This window comes from Medicago sativa, chromosome 5 (genome assembly GCF_051527215.1).
Source record: "Medicago sativa cultivar Bolivia chromosome 5, Bolivia_mono, whole genome shotgun sequence".
Taxonomy (NCBI): domain Eukaryota; kingdom Viridiplantae; phylum Streptophyta; class Magnoliopsida; order Fabales; family Fabaceae; genus Medicago; species Medicago sativa.
The window spans coordinates 54368869-54387181 of NC_140753.1; the positions used below are offsets into that span (position 1 = coordinate 54368869).

Here is an 18313-nt window from a genome sequence, read left to right on the forward strand (position 1 = left end):
ATGTCACTGTCGATACTTGACATGTCTCGTGTCTAAAAAATGGTTATTACAAGCGGTGTTCAATACTTGAGAAAGTCTAATATAGTCACAACTCCAATCAAAAAGATTTAGACACACTCACATAAAATGAAAAAAATTAAAACAAAAATAAATCAGTGACATCTATTAATATCATTTAATTTTATTCTCATTTAATTTTTTTTTGTGAATGTGCCCAAATCATTTTGATTTGAGGTTGTGTCTATCTTTTTTTGGTTACAGAAAGTTTAGGTGGATTCGGCTCCGGTCACCACCAGGGTCAGGGCACGCCTCCGGGCCCAAAGGGCACTTATAGAGGTACTTACAGATCACCCACCAACACTGCCCTCACATCGGCAGAGGGAATCGAACACACAACCTTCTGCAAGGAAGTGGCCCGTTCCTTACCAATTGAGCCAACATGTGTTGGTAGGTTGTGTCTATCTAAGACTTTCTCTACTTTTAATATTTATATATGTGGATATATATAAGCCCACAAAATAATTATAATTAATGTGGGTCATGAGTGTGAAATATAATACATAATGTTTTGGTCATAGAATTTTGTTCGGGACCAAAACATGTGATTTTTTTTTTCTTTCCTTTTTTAAGGAACTTTGGTATTTTAAGTCAACTTCTCATTCTCAATCTATACAAGTGGGAAAGAATTGGATTAAGTAAACTAATGAACAAAATCAAAAATAGGGTTGTCAATTTTGTATATGGGTGGACTGTATGCGGTCAAAATATCCTAAAATGAAATAGAAATATTTCAGATTGATTGACTTATATACTAGCTTTACAAAATAAAATTTGAAAAACGAATCATCTGATTCTAACTCAACGTTTGAGATGTGCCGACTATATTGACGATAGAAAATTTTGATCCCATCTAATCTCATTTAACAATCGAGATATGCCAACCATATTGACCGCAAAATATTTTGATTGCATCCAATTCAAATTTGTCAATGGTCCGGTGGCGGTGTTAGTGTATAAAGTGTGAATAAGAAGTCTTATATTGGATGAAAATGTGAATGTTAGACAATATATAAGTGAAGTGACCCACCTAACTATTAGTTTTTATTTTATTTAAATTCTTGAGTAAAAATATGATGTCACTTATGTAGTTGCTCTTAGCCTAATATAGATGTTTCACAAGTATTTTATGCTTTCGGCGAGACCTCAAAAATAGTATCATAGTCGATGATTGACTAAAAGTGACTAACTCTTTAAATTAAAAATCTGGTCAAACTTCGTCGGAACACTCCATATAATTCTTGAAGTTGATTTTTCAAATAGTTATATATGATAATTGGATGTTCATATAAAAAAAAAATGACGATGATTGGATGGCTAATGCAATATTATAATCTCATCCTTTTTATTTACAACAAAGATACTTCATCAAATGAAACAGTTATAGATGATGATTGGATGTCTAATGCAATATTTATCATATCCTTTGGTTAAGAGAAAGAAGGGGAAAGTTTCAAAAGTAGGGTCTTTTTTTTTGTTGTTGTCTAGATTATTACATTATATGACAATAAATGGGGGGAAATCCTAGATTAGTACGTGATATGTAAAAAGAGCTTTAAATAATGTCTTAATCGAATTAGTGGACCTTCACTTGAAATAAAGTCATGGATTGGGACACAAGTTAATAATTGAATCTTCAACACTTCATTACAAGGAATGTCCTTATATAGAGGTAATACAACAACAACCAAGTTTTATCCCACTAAATTGGGTCGAACTTATATAGAGGTAATGCCAAGTGAATAAAGATAAAGTCAGAGAAATTGACATGTTGATAAATAATACAATTAATGGATGAGATCATAAGAATCTCCTATTTTCAATACCATATAATTGAATTTTCAATATTATATTCTTAACTAATTGAATTCATATATTATTTTTCATAGCACATTATCCATACACCAGGAACTTTATGGTTTCGCTGAAACAAAAAATAATACTTTGTGAAAATGGTGCAATTAACGGTGATATAGGGACTGAGATGGGACACAATAGTTTGAGAGATGCAGAGATTCAGAGATCAAAACAGCGACTGTGATCGCAGTTGCGTTGTAAGGGAAAAATAAACTAATGAGCATAACTCAAACCTCAACTGAAGAATATTCATGGTAAGGGAAAAATAAAAATTGACTACATAATAAAAATATGTCATAATTACACATCAAATGCAAGAATCTTACAAAGGCCTAATCCTCCAAAGAAATACTCTCTCTTCTATTCAACATTCAATACTCTCTTCACAAAACAAATTTATTATGCAATAAATAAGTATCCTAGAACATGAAGGAAAAGAAGAAAAAAAAAACTCAGTTTCTTTTTTACAAGAAAAGATTAGAAGAAACTTGGTAAAAAGAAAGCTTGAGAACTAAGAGGACATTCCTTATGCTCCCTTGTCTTTCGGGGTAACATACTGCTTGTAACCTCTAGATGAAGACTTTTTCTCCAAACAAAGAAACCAAAACAACAAACTTTCTCTCTTTCTCACCCCAAAATTCAGCCAAACAAATTTTCCTATGAAGAAAAAAAACGAAACAACAGCACCATTGCAGGTTAATCAATTTTCATCATATTCACTCATAGAATTAGAACCTAACATCACCATAATGAGAGTTACAACAAGAACATTAGAATCTGAATTCTTATTTAGATGATTTGATCTTGTTGGCGAAAATATTTTAATGCTTTTCGTGCCTTTAGATCACAATCAGTATCAACACAAGGAGCGTATAACTTAGCACAGAAAACAATAGAGGAGCCTGTTCCAAGCAAAGTTGCATAAAGCACGGTCACATGTTTCTACCAAGCAAATGTAGCTGGATTTTGGAGAAATGTCTCAGTTTTATGGTGCAAAAATCTTATGAACCATACGTTACATGTCACCGTCGATAGCGTAGGAGGTGATTCACAATTCAGCTGCAAGATTGATGTGAAGCCATGGCGAAGGGAACCATGTGGAAGTTTATTGGGATCCAACTACGTACTTAACATATATTTTGAAAGAATGTATCAGTCTTACTGGGGTGAGGGGAAAAGAGAGACGAATGCTGTTGAAAGAAGATTGGAGAGAGTTAGAAGAGAAGAAGAAAGAATGGAGCAGAGAAGGAAGGAAGAAAGGATCAGGAAGAGAAGGATGAAGAGAAAGATGCAACAGGAACAAGAAGAGGAGGAAATGGAGGAAGGAATAGTGGAGGAGATCGAAGAGATTGATGATGATGATGATGGTGATCATATTTGTGGTGTCTATTAGGATCAAACCCTAATTCTCTGTTTTTTGTCTTATGTTTATTAGCCTTTTTCTTATGTTTTTTCTTATGTTATGTTTATTAACCCTAATTCGATCAACGACAATATAACCATCTAGTCTTAATGTGACTTCATAACACAGTTTTGATGTAGGATTTAGGTGGTCTTCTTGTGTAATATCAAAACTGTGTTATACTATAGAAATATATAGTGTTGAATTATGACTGAGCCACAAATAATAGCATATATTATATGAAGTCACTTTAAAACTAGATAGTTATATTGTCATTGATCGAATTAGGGCTAATAAACATAACATAAGGAAAACATAAGAAAAGAGCTAATAAACATAACATAAAAAACAGAGAATTAGGGTTTGATCCTACTAGACACCACAGATCACCATAATCATCATATCATCATAATCATCAATCTCTTAGATCTTCTCCACTATTCCTTCCTCCATCCGCTCCATCTGCCTCCTAGCCCTTTCCTCCTCTTCTTATTCTTGTTGCATCTTTCTGATCTTCATCCTTCTTTTCCTGATCCTTTCTTCCTTCCTTCTCTACTCCATTCTTTCTTCTTCTCTTCTAACTCTCTCCAATCTTCTCTCTTTCAAGAGCATTCGTCTCTCTTTTCCCTCACCCCAGTAAGATTGATACATTCTTTCAAAATATACGTTAAGTGCGTAGTTGGGTCAAGGGATTAGTGACTAGTGAGACAAGCAATTGACCTTGATTCCAACATAAGAAAAAAAATAAGAAAAAGGCTAATAAACATAACATAATAAAATAGAGAATTAGGGTTTGATTTGATCCATGGAAAAATAGAAAGTAGAACCAATCAATAACTAATAGACACCACATATATGATCACCATCATCATCACTATCATCAATCTATTATGGTGCTGAGACCACTCAAAAATGGCTCCTAAGACCTTTCTTAATTCTGAAAGAACAATAAACCGAAAAAGGGACTATAGTCTTAAAAACACTCTTAATTCCGAAGGGACAGAAGGAGTAGAAAAAATGAGAATGACTCGTTAACACAAGTCGAAGGAGGGAGAAGAGAGGAAAAGCACAGGAAGTATCAACTGTGAATTTCGGTGTATCGAATGCACTGTGTGAGCTCTCTATTTATAGAGAAAGTTCACAAATAATAAGTGAGAAACTTTGGGAACAAGTAATTCACATATTAGATGTAGTACAAAAATATCTCATATTGAGAATCAAAATATATCATATCGAGTACAAAATATATTAGTCAGTACAAAAATATATTATTGAGTATCAAAATATATTTCAGATCATGCACTAAAATATATTAGATTGTCTACTAAAATATTTCAAATTGTGTTCCAAAATATTCTAGATTGCGTTCCAAAATATTTTAGCAAAAATATAATTCACATATTAGATGAAGTACAAAAATATCTCATATTGAGAATCAAAATATATCATATTGAGTACAAAATATATTAGTCAGTACAAAAATATATTATTGAGTATCAAAATATATTTCAGATCATGCACTAAAATATATTAGATTGTTTACTAAAATATTTCAAATTGTGTTCCAAAATATTCTAGATTGCGTTCCAAAATATTTTAGCAAAACTTGGGACTAAGAAAACACTTTCTAATAATGATTTTTCAAATTGTGTTCCAAAATATTCTAGATTGCGTTCCAAAATATTTTAGCAAAACTTTGGACTAAGAAAACACTTTCTAATAATGATTAAATTAATTATTTAATTTATCATTTCCAGATAATAAAATATATATCAATATATATTTTTTCTCTTGTGCTTACTTTGTTCACATAATTATGTACCACATTAGAGGTACACCCCCATTATATAAACATTACTAATATATGATCCATTCGACGTGGGACTTCCATTTTTTTCAATTCACACAACACTAGTTCTACCCAACATGAGAATTTGTGTTTACTGAGAATGTATAGGTAAAGTTATAATGGAATCCTAATTTTAGAGTTTGCTTTACGAAGTGGCAATCGATGCTCAATGTGTTTAGTTATTTCTTTTGATGCTAGATTAGGTTGTAGCTGAATTGGTAACTTGAATTCACATAGCACCATAGTGACTAGTGAGACAAGCAATTGACCTTCATTCCACCTCTGCTCTGCTAAGATTGAAGAACTGAGAAGGATGCAAATTAAGAAGGCAGTTTTATTCCTACAATTTCTTTTGCATTTTGATATTTTTTTATTCAGATTTCAAAAACAACTTTGAGAGTTTACCTGCAAGAAGGAAAGGGGACCTATTCAAGTTAAAATGAGATTTTAAAATGCAAATTTCTCTAATAGATCCTTGAGTAGTTTGCCTGCTATGTAAGATAGTCCTGAGGCTGCAAGTGCCATTGTGACATAGTATAACACAGTTTTAATGTAGGATTTAGGTGGTTTTTCTAGTGTAAACTTTCCTAACAGTTAGCAGAATGATGCATGCAACAGAAGTTGCTGCTACTATTATTGCAAGCTTAACTTCATCATAGTAATTCTTACTAATCAAGATGCCGTAGATAATGAGGGGGATAGAACCAAATATTAGGAATGAAAAAACAGCTATATATAATGGTTTGAAAGACGAAGTTCGATCTGCTTCCTAGTAGTTCTTGATACCGATCTTGCACATTTGTTTGCAGTTGTTGTCCTCGAGAATGGATATCTTTCAACTCTTCAAGCTGGAAAAACGACCAAAAGAAAGAAACTTCAATAGTTGATAAAAAAAAAATCAATGGCGGATATTACATGCACATGTACATAATGAAAAATTATGTATTTATTGAAATGATAATAGTTGTTTTCTTTCATTAATGGTTTAGATTTCTTAGGTTACTCTCAAAAGTGATGATATAGAGCCAATTAGACTAAAAAAAAGTAATACTTACAAATAACTTATTCTAGCATAAAGCAATGTTATTATCATGGTAATGCAGAGAGAAAACCCTATCTCCCATTTAATTTCAACCTACCATATCATATATCAGTTATTCCTACTTCAATTCTTAATGATACTATCTGCCAACATTAAATTTCAACTATATATTTCATGCATGAAAGTATATGAAGAAAATATGCAAGAGGGACATGATCATACAATTAGTAATTATGAAATTGAGCAGTAAATGGAAATTCACTCACATTATGACCAAAGATGAAAAGTCCACCAATCAGATTTGCATATCCCAATTCAATAATATTGGATATCAGAGAATTAATTGGATATCACTAACCAAATTTTAGCTTTTAAACTTAGAAATCAAAGACTGCAGTTTTGCAATAATCTTCAAAAGTTCTACAAACTATCAGAGTTGCATAATCTGAGACTCTGAGTTGATTCATAAAATTGTAAAATATGTTCCACTTTTTTGGTTCGCCAACTTCATTTCTAGGTTGTTCACCCATAACTACTTAAGTTTGAGATTCTGTCACAATAGCACCATCCCCTGGAACATTATCTTCTGTCTGCAATGTTGTTGATTCATTTGCTTCTTCATCAACAACAACAATCACATCACCTGCACCATAATAACACCTTTGGTTATTACACACAAAGTTTTTTTTTTTGTAAATAGCTAACCGAAGATAATCGTTTCATGTGCATACCTTTAATTTCATTTATAACAGAAGGATTTATCTTCCCATTGGTATCCTTCTGCACTTTATCAATCAGTGTAAAATATAGATGGAAATATAGCATCTATTGCAGAACTTGTGCTGTCAAATGATTGAACTGGTGGTTGTGCTCCACCTTGACTCATAGGAATTATAATCATTATTCTTTAAAAATTTCAGGCATTTTGTTCACATCTTTCTGTAACTTCTCAAATGATTAGAGATGCTATGTTTCACTAGAAGTATTAGTTACTGATTTAACACTTTTGTACTCAGATACTGCCCCATTAGAAAAGTTCGTTGAGGAAGTAACATCAACAGTATCTGCATCAGAGTCATATAGTGAAGTGAGCACTGTCGCATCAAACAAAAAAAATAAATAATGGAATGAGTTATATGGTTTAATATGACAAATGTACATTATGCATAAATAGTACATAGATTTTTAATATTTTCTCATATCCTTGGTACACATGTTTGAAGGTAGACATGAATAATCTAGCAAGAAACTGAGAGACAATTATGCAGGTTTTTTACTTATGCTCAATAGATTATTATCTTTAAATATCAAGCATACATGTATTTATTGTATCCACTGAGGTCTTATTTTTCTCTGTTATCGGTCGTCAGTTTTCCGGTCAGCGATTGCTCTTTTTCTGAAAAATTTATCAAGTCCTGCACAACACTCTGCACTCCATTTGTGGAAATTGTAGAATTCATCGTTCCACGTCCATGATTAAGATCTGATGTCAGTTTCGCGTTCTTAATCAGAGCTGCATTAGCGAGTTGATTTTCTTGACGACCAATATCAGAGGAGGACAGTGTAGTGGAAGTAATTGTTGACTGATTCTGGTCAGCACGACCAGTTCGAGAAGGTTCGTGAGAAGTGTCACTTGCTATACAGAGAAAACATGCAATTTAATTGGAGGCATAAATATTTCATTACAAATAAATTCAGTCTGGAGTGAAACTGACTTCAAGCTATGAAACATATGACTCATTTGCGTGTTTTTTTTTTTAATATTTCTAAGTTAACATCTGGTTCAAACTTCAAACCACTCAAAAAAGTGTAGACACAGTTTGAAACGCTTCATTAAATTTTTGAATAAACATGCATCATCATGCAAGTGAATTTCCTTATAAGTACCTATGTGTAATAATAAAAATTAAAAGAACTAAGAAAAAACCTTGCTCATAGTAGCTGTCTTCCCCTTATAGGAAGTAAATAAAGAGATGAACCAATTTTGACCGGAGCTTGGCATATTTGAAGGATTTTGCAAACTGCTTGCAGCTACACTTGAAGAATTTTGTGAAGTTTCATCCTTGCTGGCACCACCAAAATTACGGAACATGTTGAAATGTTTTCCTGTCGAAATTAATGAGAATATTAGGTTCAGATATATAAATATGATGAGCACATAATCATCATAGATCAGTCAAGACACGTCATAGGAAAACTTTTAATATGTACAAAAGTTATTATTTAGGAGAAAATGTTAGGATGACAATTGTTAGAGATAGAAAACCATTCCTAAGCCTTCACCTAATAGCTTAAGCTTTAGGTTTAGTTGAGAACTTAATAATAACCTTTAAGTATCTCAGAAGTCAACAATAGTGTAGGGACAGTGTTTTACAGATCATGTTGAAAACATGTCCAACACCTTAACAAGAAGAAATGCTTGAATTTTCATCATAATCTTGAAATAATTATCAAATCTCTTTAAATGAGACGCTTTTGCTTGAAATTGCTTTCTCAAGTCACCAAACCTTGTGAAGTTCACATTCCCTTTGGTGATTATTCCTCTAAAATGAGCAAAACATAGACACAAAGACCATATTCTGCTATGCATCATAGTAAGAAATAAAAAACTACTTACCACTAGGAATAAAGATGCTGAAGCGTGATAAACATCTGAATACTTCCACTTCTTTCTCAGGATGATCATGATCATCATCATCAACAGCAGCAGCAGGAGGAGGTGGATCCAGACTGGTAATTTCAGATGTTACATTTAAATAATTACCTTGGTTAGCTTCATGTGTAGTACTATCCGGATTAACCACATCCTTGTCAACTTCAATCTATCGCATTTTCTTTTCTTGTCTAACACATGAATGTTCCTTTTTCTTTTCTTGAGGATAACCCTTTTAGTAATGCAAGATTTGCAATTAGGACAATACAAATCATGTGTCTCTTGTTTTGCAATTACTACCTCAACATCAAACTCTTTTCTTGCTGGTCAATTTCTTTTATCGAGTTAAGTTCCTTTTTAGTTTCTTCGTGAGAATTCACAGCAGGTGTTTCTTGTTTGCCGGATGAGTTATGTAAATCAGATAATTTTGAACTGGAAGGAGCTTTGTCATCATGACAGGTAGCATAACCATTTTGAACTCTATGAAGTCCATGAACGTTGCTGCGTAAACTATTTTGAGTAGCTGTGTTTTCCACTTGTTCATCAAGTTTACTCTCCTCATGATTGATAACATCACCATTTTGAACTCTATTAATTCCATGAACTTCACCGTGTAAACTATTTTGAAGAGCTGAGTTTTCCACTTGTTCATCGTATTTACTCTACTCCTGATTGGTAGCATCACCGTTTTGAACTCTATTAAGTCCATTAAATTCATTAAGCATAAAACAAATTTCAATTCCAAATTTTAACATAAGATTGTTTAGAAGTTCGGAAGGATTCACAAAAGGATGACAGAATTTGTTATCCTTAAAGTTCTCAGGATCAACATCCATCCCCCACAGGCCCCTGTCATTAAGGAGGTTATCTGGCACCCCCCAATTGTAAATTGGTTGAAAATAAACCCTGATGGTGCAGTAACAAAATCACCTCAGAAGGCAAGTTCAGAAGGATTCACAAAAGGTTGTTTTGCTCAAAGCTTGTCCACTGATTCTGCTTTTGTAGCTGAGATGTATGGAGCAATCTTGGCTATTGTAATTGCTATACATAACAACTGGCATGATGTCTGGCTAGAAACTGATTCAACTCTCCTCTTGATGGCTTTTAAGAACTCTCAGATGATTCCTTGGGCCTTAAGAAACAGATGGCTGAACTGCATAGAAGCTACAAAAAGGAAGAATTTCATGGTAACGCATATATACAGAGAGGGAAATGTCTGTGCCGATGCTTTAGCAAACATAGGCTTGAATCTTAGTGGTTTCTTATGGTGGCAAGATGCTCCCAATAACATTAGGCCTGATGTTGTTAAAAATATGCTAGGAATGCCTAATTATAATTATAGATTCTCCACCTTTTGAAAAGGTTTGGGTTATATCCCACTTTTCTTTGTTTTGTATGCCTTCTTTTTATTTATGTTTTTTTTTTTTTTCTGCTCAAATTGAATTTACTCCCTATACTTGTCCCCTGACTTAAGTATGACTCCATGTGACTGATGTAAGATTTTTCCTACACGTCATATAACTATGTACACGTGAGTATATATAGGATCGTTTCCACAGGGAGTTACGTTAATCATAAGCATTTACACAATCGTTCACATTAAGGGTTTGGATATAATTTGTTTGTTTGTAACACTATATCCATATTTGACACTAAAGTAAAAACGAGAGGGGATCGAACTATTTCGCTTGCGGTATAAGATAACGAGCAAGCATAACAGCAGCAATCTCTCGATCGATTAACAGACTCTAGCTTTATAACCAATATTATTACAATCATTTCTACAATATCCTTCGTGTCCAAAGCGACATCGTTATTTCTAGGTTATCGTTTAAACATTCGTGTCCAAATTCCTTAAACGATAACAAAGTCGATCGGATGACTTAATCGACCGTGTCCAGCCTGATTAAGTATCCGAAAGCATTAAAAGCTTGATTAAAAGTAATTATCAAAGGTTTACAAACTTGTCAAGAATGATATAACATAAGATAGATTGTTATTCTAGGTCTAGATTCAAGGGTTTGTGTCCAAATCATCTTGAATCTCTTTGAAAGCATTAAAAGCAAGAATAACAACAATATTGAATCATTAAGCTAGAACCTTATATATTAAAAGATCAAAAGATTACATAATAGCTTGATTGTTACCTCAATACTACATAGAAGGTGATAGTTACATATAGACATGTAAACTAATGCAAGGAAGGAAGGAAAGATGAAGATTCCATGCCAAGATCCTTGATGTCTCAATGAATCTAGGGTTGAATCTACTCCTTAATCACTTGCTTTGTGTTTCTCTCTTTGAAATAGCTCTAACCTCTCTCTAGAAATGTATAAAATGTTTCAATGGAATAGTGAATACCTAAAAGAGAGGTAAAAATGCTATTTAAATGGCCTGTGTTTTTGCACCTGCGCTAATAGCGCAACTCACGCTAATAGCGTGGTAAGGCGGCCTATAATTTGGCCAATGGGAGCCTGCCACGTTGTTCTTGCCCTGCTGCTACGCTCCAGCCACGCTAATAGCGTGGCTCTCTGGAGCATTTACGCTAATAGCGTGAAATACGCTAATAGCGTAGCTCTTCAAACCCAGCTTCTGCTTCCACGCTCCAGGTACGCATATGGCGTATCCCTCTGACCTTTGGCATTTATTCATCACGCCAATAGCGTAGGACACGCTAATGGCGTAGCTTCTTTGAACTTTGACATTTCTTGCTCCTTGCTTGTAATTTCCTGCACAAAAAGGGTAGACTAAGGCTCAAAAGCATAAATGACATATTAACACAATATTTGGAGTTTTCCATAGAGAATCTTGCAAAACAAGTCACTAAAACGCCTAAACTCCTATGCGAAATATATCACTTTTAAACACTTATCAGTGACCATGTTTAAATACTAATAGCAGGACAATGGTCCAGCCCAATGTATTTAGTTTAGGTAACTAAAATCTTTTTAGTATGACTTCATTGGCTGATTTCTTGCCGGTTAAGTTTTCTAATTTGTTTTTTTTTTCTTTTTCTCTAACAAGCTACTGAATCATTTTTTGGCTCATATTGCTTAAAGTGCAAGAATATGAGTGCTGAAAACAACTTACGGACATGTCGTAAGCTGTTTCCATAAGCTCTCACAAAAAATTAACCAAGTGGAAGTTTATTGGGATCTTCAGAACGTGAAATTCACTAGTAGTCCTGAACCGAGTAGCGATTACTATGTAGCGTTAGTTTCGGATGAAGAGGTTGTTTTGTTGTTGGAAGATTACAAGAAAAAGGCATACAAAAGAACAAAATCTAGGCCTGCACTTGTCGAGGCGATGTTACTTGTGAAGAAAGAAAACATTTTTGGGAAGAAAAATTTCTATACGAAGGCAAGGTTTGATGAGAAGAGAAAAGAGAATGAGATTGTTGTTGATAGTTTAACAGGTAATAGTACTAATGATCCTGAAATGTGGATTAGCATTGATGGAATTGTTTGGATTCATGTTAAGAATTTGCAGTGGAAATTTAGAGGGAATCAACAACCTGTGCAAGTCTTTTACTAGTTCTGGTTCAGGACCTGGACTTTGGCATACATAAAAAAGGAAGAAAATGAAAATGCATCGGATTCAATAAGCCAAGTTAACTAACTGTATCACATAGAAAGCAATAATATGTTATAACATATCTGAATTGTTTATAAATTTTAGTGTATCTAACTATACTATCTAGGAAGGCTATTAGCAATATCTGTGCAGGTAACCTTACATTGTCTTGTTCATTGTCTTGGTAAAAAAATCTTAAATGGTTATCAAATGGAGATTCAACACATAGTGAATCGGAAGAACTATTTTCCGAATTGGGAATCGAATCTTATTACGAATAGTAAGATACATGTGTAAGTAAACACAAGTAACAGTTATATTAAAAGTTGATATATCATGTATGAACCTCAAAGTAATTGAAGATGCAAAGTTGCATAGAATAAGTGGTCGAGTACCTTAAGTTTACGCAGTGATTCATTGGAATAAATCGAGATACATCATAGTCAATCGTGATTCGCCATAAATGAATTGGGATTCAATGTAATATTCATGTCCACAATCAATACACCTTAGGGATTCATATAGATTGAGTTCGACTTTGTATCGAATCGAGATAGAACTCACATGTATAGTAAGATACTGGTAACATTGAATGTCTGAATTTTGTGTTGCTTAATTGACAGATAATTCAATTATACATAGAGACATCAAAGCATCAAACATCCTAATTAGTGAGAATCTAAGGGCTAATTAGTGAGAATCCAATTATACACAGGTATGTAACATAGAAAGCAATATCTGTTCAAGTAACCTTAAGAAAAACATAACATAATAAACATAACTAATAGATGGTTATATTGTGATTGATCGAATTAGGGTTAATAAACTATAAACATAACATAAGAAACATAACATAAAAAAAACATGAAAAAGCTAATAAACATAAAACAGGTTTGATCCTAATAGACAAATATCATCACCATCCTAATAGGCACCACAAATATGATCACCATCATCATCATCATCATCATCATCATCATCATCATCATCATCATCATCATCAATCTCTTCGATCTCCTCCATTATCCCTTCCTCCATCCTCTCCATCCGCCTCCTCCTAGCCCTTTCCTCCTCTTCTTCTTGTTCCTGTTGCATCTTTCTCATCATCCTTCTCTTCCTGATCCTTTCTTCCTTCCTTCTCTGCTCCATTCCCTCTTCTTCTCTTCTAACTCTCTCCAACCTTCTCTCTTTCAACAACATCCGTCTCTCTTTTCCCTCACCCCAGTAAGACTGATACATTCGGTGAGAGAAGAACATAATCTGTACCAAAAGAGATAAAATCAGAATGATATCAAGAACTTCCCTAAAGCCATATCCATCACCATGCTTCTCTGTAGCGGGAGAGTAGATCATTTCCACCACTACCGGCGACGGAGGCGGTGGAGGAGGAGGTGGTGGTGGTGGTGAAGAAAGGATGCTACAACCAACACCACACTCAACCGGTGGTGGTGGTGGTGGTGGACACTCTGTGGTGGTGGTGGTGGAGTAAAGACACAGGGGATGCCACCGTTTTGGTCACAAGGGGAAATAGGAGGAAGAATAAGAATGAGTGAAAGTGAGAGTGAGAGTGAGTGAGTTTTATCATTTTCATAACAATGGAATGGTAGAAAATGGGAGGAAACAGAGAGAGAAGAGAGTTGTTTGAAGAAAGAAGATGGAAAACTTAACCGGGGCCCTTTCAATCTCGATTTTATTTTGTGGGACCCTTTCAATGGAACCAGTATCTTTTTTGTTTTTATTATTAGTAATATACTCCTTTCAATGGAACCAGTATCTTTTTTGTTTTTATTATTAGTAATATACTCACATTTTATTTTGTGGGACCCTTTCAATGGAACAGTCTCTTTTTTGTTTTTATTATTATTATTATTATTATTATTATTATTATTATTATTATTATTATTATTATTATTATGCATTTATTTAATAACTATGAAGCACATGCACTTATTGGATTAGGCGAGTCCCAGCATCAGACACGTGTCGTGTTTTACTCCGATATGACGACAATTGTAATTACATTAATTTATGTGATTTTTTTAAATTATTAGTTGTGTCGGCGTGTCAGTGTCCGTGTCGTGTCCGGTGTTCGTGTTCGTATATGTGGTTCATAGTTTAATAACATAATAACATATTACTCAAAAAAAAAAAACAAAGACAATGCCAAATAAATTTGAAAATCATATTTCTACATGATAAAATTATTTGAAAAATGATTTTTGTAGAATTATTTTGTGACAATTTTTAGATAATTTTATATTTTATACTCATATCATGTTCTTTTCCTATTTCTCTCTATAGATTTTTACCATTAAAAAAAAATGAATGATTGCATTTTTATTAATGAAATAAAATGATTAGACTTAAGTGGTTAATTAACTTCATTAAAAGACAAATCATAACACGAATACGATTTATGAGAGTTTGTTTGCATTAGTAGAACTCAAATCGTATGTTTTTAGATAATTTTATATTTTATACTCATATCATGTTTTTTTCCTATTTCTCTCTATTGTTTTTGACCATTAAAAAAAATGAATGATTGCATTTTTATTAATGAAATAAAATGATTCGACTTAAGTGGTTAATTAACTTCATTAAAAGACAAATCATAACACGAATACGATTTATGAGAGTTTGTTTGCATTAGTAGAACTCAAATCGTATGAAACAAAGTGATTTTTTCCGATACCAATTTCAGTGAATATATTAGTTCGTGTTTTTAAGGAAATAATAATAAAATCTTGTATCATAGTAATAACCAATAGAAAACACAACATATGGAAGTTTCTTATTATTCCAAAAAGATCTCACTTGTACTAAATAGGAATGGAGAAAACGATTTGTTTGCATAGCATAACATAAGACTACAGGGCAAGAAAGACCTTAGGACCACATATAAACACAAACATATGACTGCACATAACATTACATATGTATGATTCCATCTTCCCTCAAAAAAAAAAAAATGTATGATTCCATCAAAGTGGTTGGTATAACAATTGTTCAAAATGATTGAATAAAGTGTTAGCTTGGACCAAGACTTATTAATTTTAGAAGTAATAAAACCTAATTTTGGCAATGGTAAGTTATTTTCTTTTTGGTTAAATTAATTTATTCTATTAGCTCTTGAGGTAGAACGAATTCTAATATGGTCACAAGACTAAATAAATAGTGTTTGGACACACACATAAGGAAGTATTTTTTAATAGTAAAAAGAAAATTGATAAAAAAAATGATTGAATATTTTTAGGATAATTTATTTATGTGTATATGTCCAAACACTATTTATTTGGTCTTATAACTATAAATGTGTGTATTGAATACTTTTGTATTGTATAAAATAATTTGCTCGTAGCTCACAAAACCTTGTTTCATTAGAAATTTAAGACTGTGTGTTACATTAATTTATATTTTAGCATCTCACCATTTTATTTTTAATGCAAGGATAAATGAAAGAAAGAGACTAGCTAATAGTGAAAGAAAATAACAAACTAATCAACAAAAAAGGATAAGTGAAAGATAGAAACAATTTTAGCATCTCATCATTTCATTTTCAACTCTGTTAATTTCAACTACTCTGTCGCGCTAACAGTCACACATGCATGATGCATCACACCACATTGCTATGAATTTTGTTCTCTCTTCTTTCTCAATCCGTCATCCATATTTCAAACTACACTATTCCTTTTTTAAAAAAATAGATAGAAAGTATATATGTCATGGAGGCCACAAAAAAATACACGGGAGAATCTAGATAAAAGGAATAAAAATAGGATAGATCTATTTTACAAGGGATAAAGATATTAAGTTTAGACTAGCACTGAGATCAAGAGGCCGCGAATAAAAATTAGGGATGACAAAGCCGATCACCCACGCCCCATTTAAACCCGCCCCGTCTAAGTCCGTTTAAAACGGGACGAGACGAGCCGCGTCAAATTAGGTGACCGAGTTCAAAATCTCGCCCCCATCCATTTAGTGGCGGACATACGAGTTGACAGGCCGACCCGCCAAGCAAACAAATTTTTTTTATAAAAAAAGAAAAACAAACTTTTTTTTAATGCATATTTTTTTACAACTTAATTGTTACAAAAAAAAAACTATGTCGCTTTTACCATAAAAAAAAAAATAAAAAAATATGCATAAACTAAATTTATGGTAAAAACAAGATAATTAACAAATTGTCGAATTTAACATAATACTTAAGAGCAAAATAATGAAAATTCGCCCACGTAAAACAAATCTGCAACATAAAATAAATTCTAAAATAAACTCAACAATCAAAATAAATCCAAAAGGATAAAATAAACTTAAAATAAAAAAGACAAACGAGTTAAGCGGGTCGGTCCGCCCACGCCCCGTGCCCACCCCCGTTTTTTTAAGGAGTTCAGCAGGGTGAGCCAATTATAGAAAACAAGTTCAAAACTTCGACTCAGCCCACCAAAAACAGCGGACTAAACGAGCCGGTCCGACGGGTTGGACCCGTTTTGCTACCCCTAATAAAAATACATTAAGGTCTGCAATACTCATGATAACTCTTTATATAATGACTAATATGACAATATGAAAATAAGTAAGTATATTAAAAACTAATATTACAATATTAACGAAGTATTTTAATGTCAGAGACTATTTTAACTAACGAAGTGCACAAAAGTGGGATGTCTGGGGTTCGAACCCCGACCCCTCTATATAATATGCAATATCCTATCAACTAAGTTAAACTCACGGGAATTTCTTAATAATACCTAAAAAAATTTCAAATTCTAAAAAATAAGAACAACCCACTCTGGAAATATTGAACACTACAAAAAGAGTTTATTTAATTTTATTTGTTAAACATATTTGATCATCGAATGTGCCGAAGTTGGTATCAATACAATTAAGTGCAATATAAAAATAAATAGACGAACATATTAATGTCTTTTTTTTTTTGAGAGGAAAGCAGCTTCATTCATTGAATTTCTCAAAAGTAACTTCCATTCCGACAACGCTTCGATTTATTTTGATTTTTCGATGGATACGCGTAAAATCGCAACTTTTTCCAAATGCGCAATCATCCACATATCAAATTTTGTTCCACAAATATTCAGTAGCCACTAGAGTATACTTGACAAAAAAAGAAGTATCTTTAAAACATTGGTTATCTTAACACATGGTTGAGCAAGCATTAATAAAAAAGAATTAGTGATGTCATAATTGAGTCATATGTATAGGGATTAATTCTTAAAACAAAGTAACAAATAACTATGAAATCAACATATAAAAATGACAATTAAGGTAAAAAATAACTACTCCCGATTGTGACTTGTAATCACATGAATTTCATCCATTTTATTATTATCCCTACCAATAAACAAAAATCTTGAAATATGCATGTAATATAAGTTTATTCTATGGGTCCCATTTTATTTTGGGGACATAATTTCATGCAACATAATATGTATCAAGTGACACCTCTGTTATTTTTTAATGTACAACTAACCAACTCTAAATTGGTTATCCACTAATAAAATCTACATTTGATAAATGTTTTTTTTTATTTCAACAATTAATAAAAATGTATGTTAAGACATGCTTTACATGTTTTATGAAAATAATAACTCACCTTATATAAATATATTTTGGTTAAATTTTCATTTACAAATAAAACTCGTGTAGTTTCAGCCAATAGCTTCAAATTTTTTTGAGGGATGGTCTTTCTTGATGTGATGAGACACAAACAAAATACTAAGATTTTTGACTCCCAATTCTTGAAATTGCATATTGGATCTTATTTATAGCAGCTGCATATGTCAACTTGTTTTACTTAATTTGATTATGGCCGATTTGATTACAATGTAATATCTGCATATTTGTTTTGATTCTACATTTTAAAGA

The 18313-nt window shown here is 32.7% G+C and overlaps 2 pseudogenes across 1 annotated transcript; one reads left to right on the top strand and one right to left on the bottom strand.

The window, feature by feature from the left end:
* The first annotated feature begins 2725 nt into the window (after positions 1–2725).
* Positions 2726–12609, top strand: LOC146923085 (uncharacterized; annotated as a pseudogene). The gene is made up of 4 exons (XR_015011165.1): positions 2726–3298; positions 8885–8940; positions 9684–10047; positions 11978–12609. The product of XR_015011165.1 is annotated as an uncharacterized LOC146923085 (transcript).
* LOC146923086 (membrane protein of ER body-like protein) lies at positions 5469–10344 on the bottom strand (annotated as a pseudogene).
* Positions 12610–18313: the final 5704 nt, after the last annotated feature.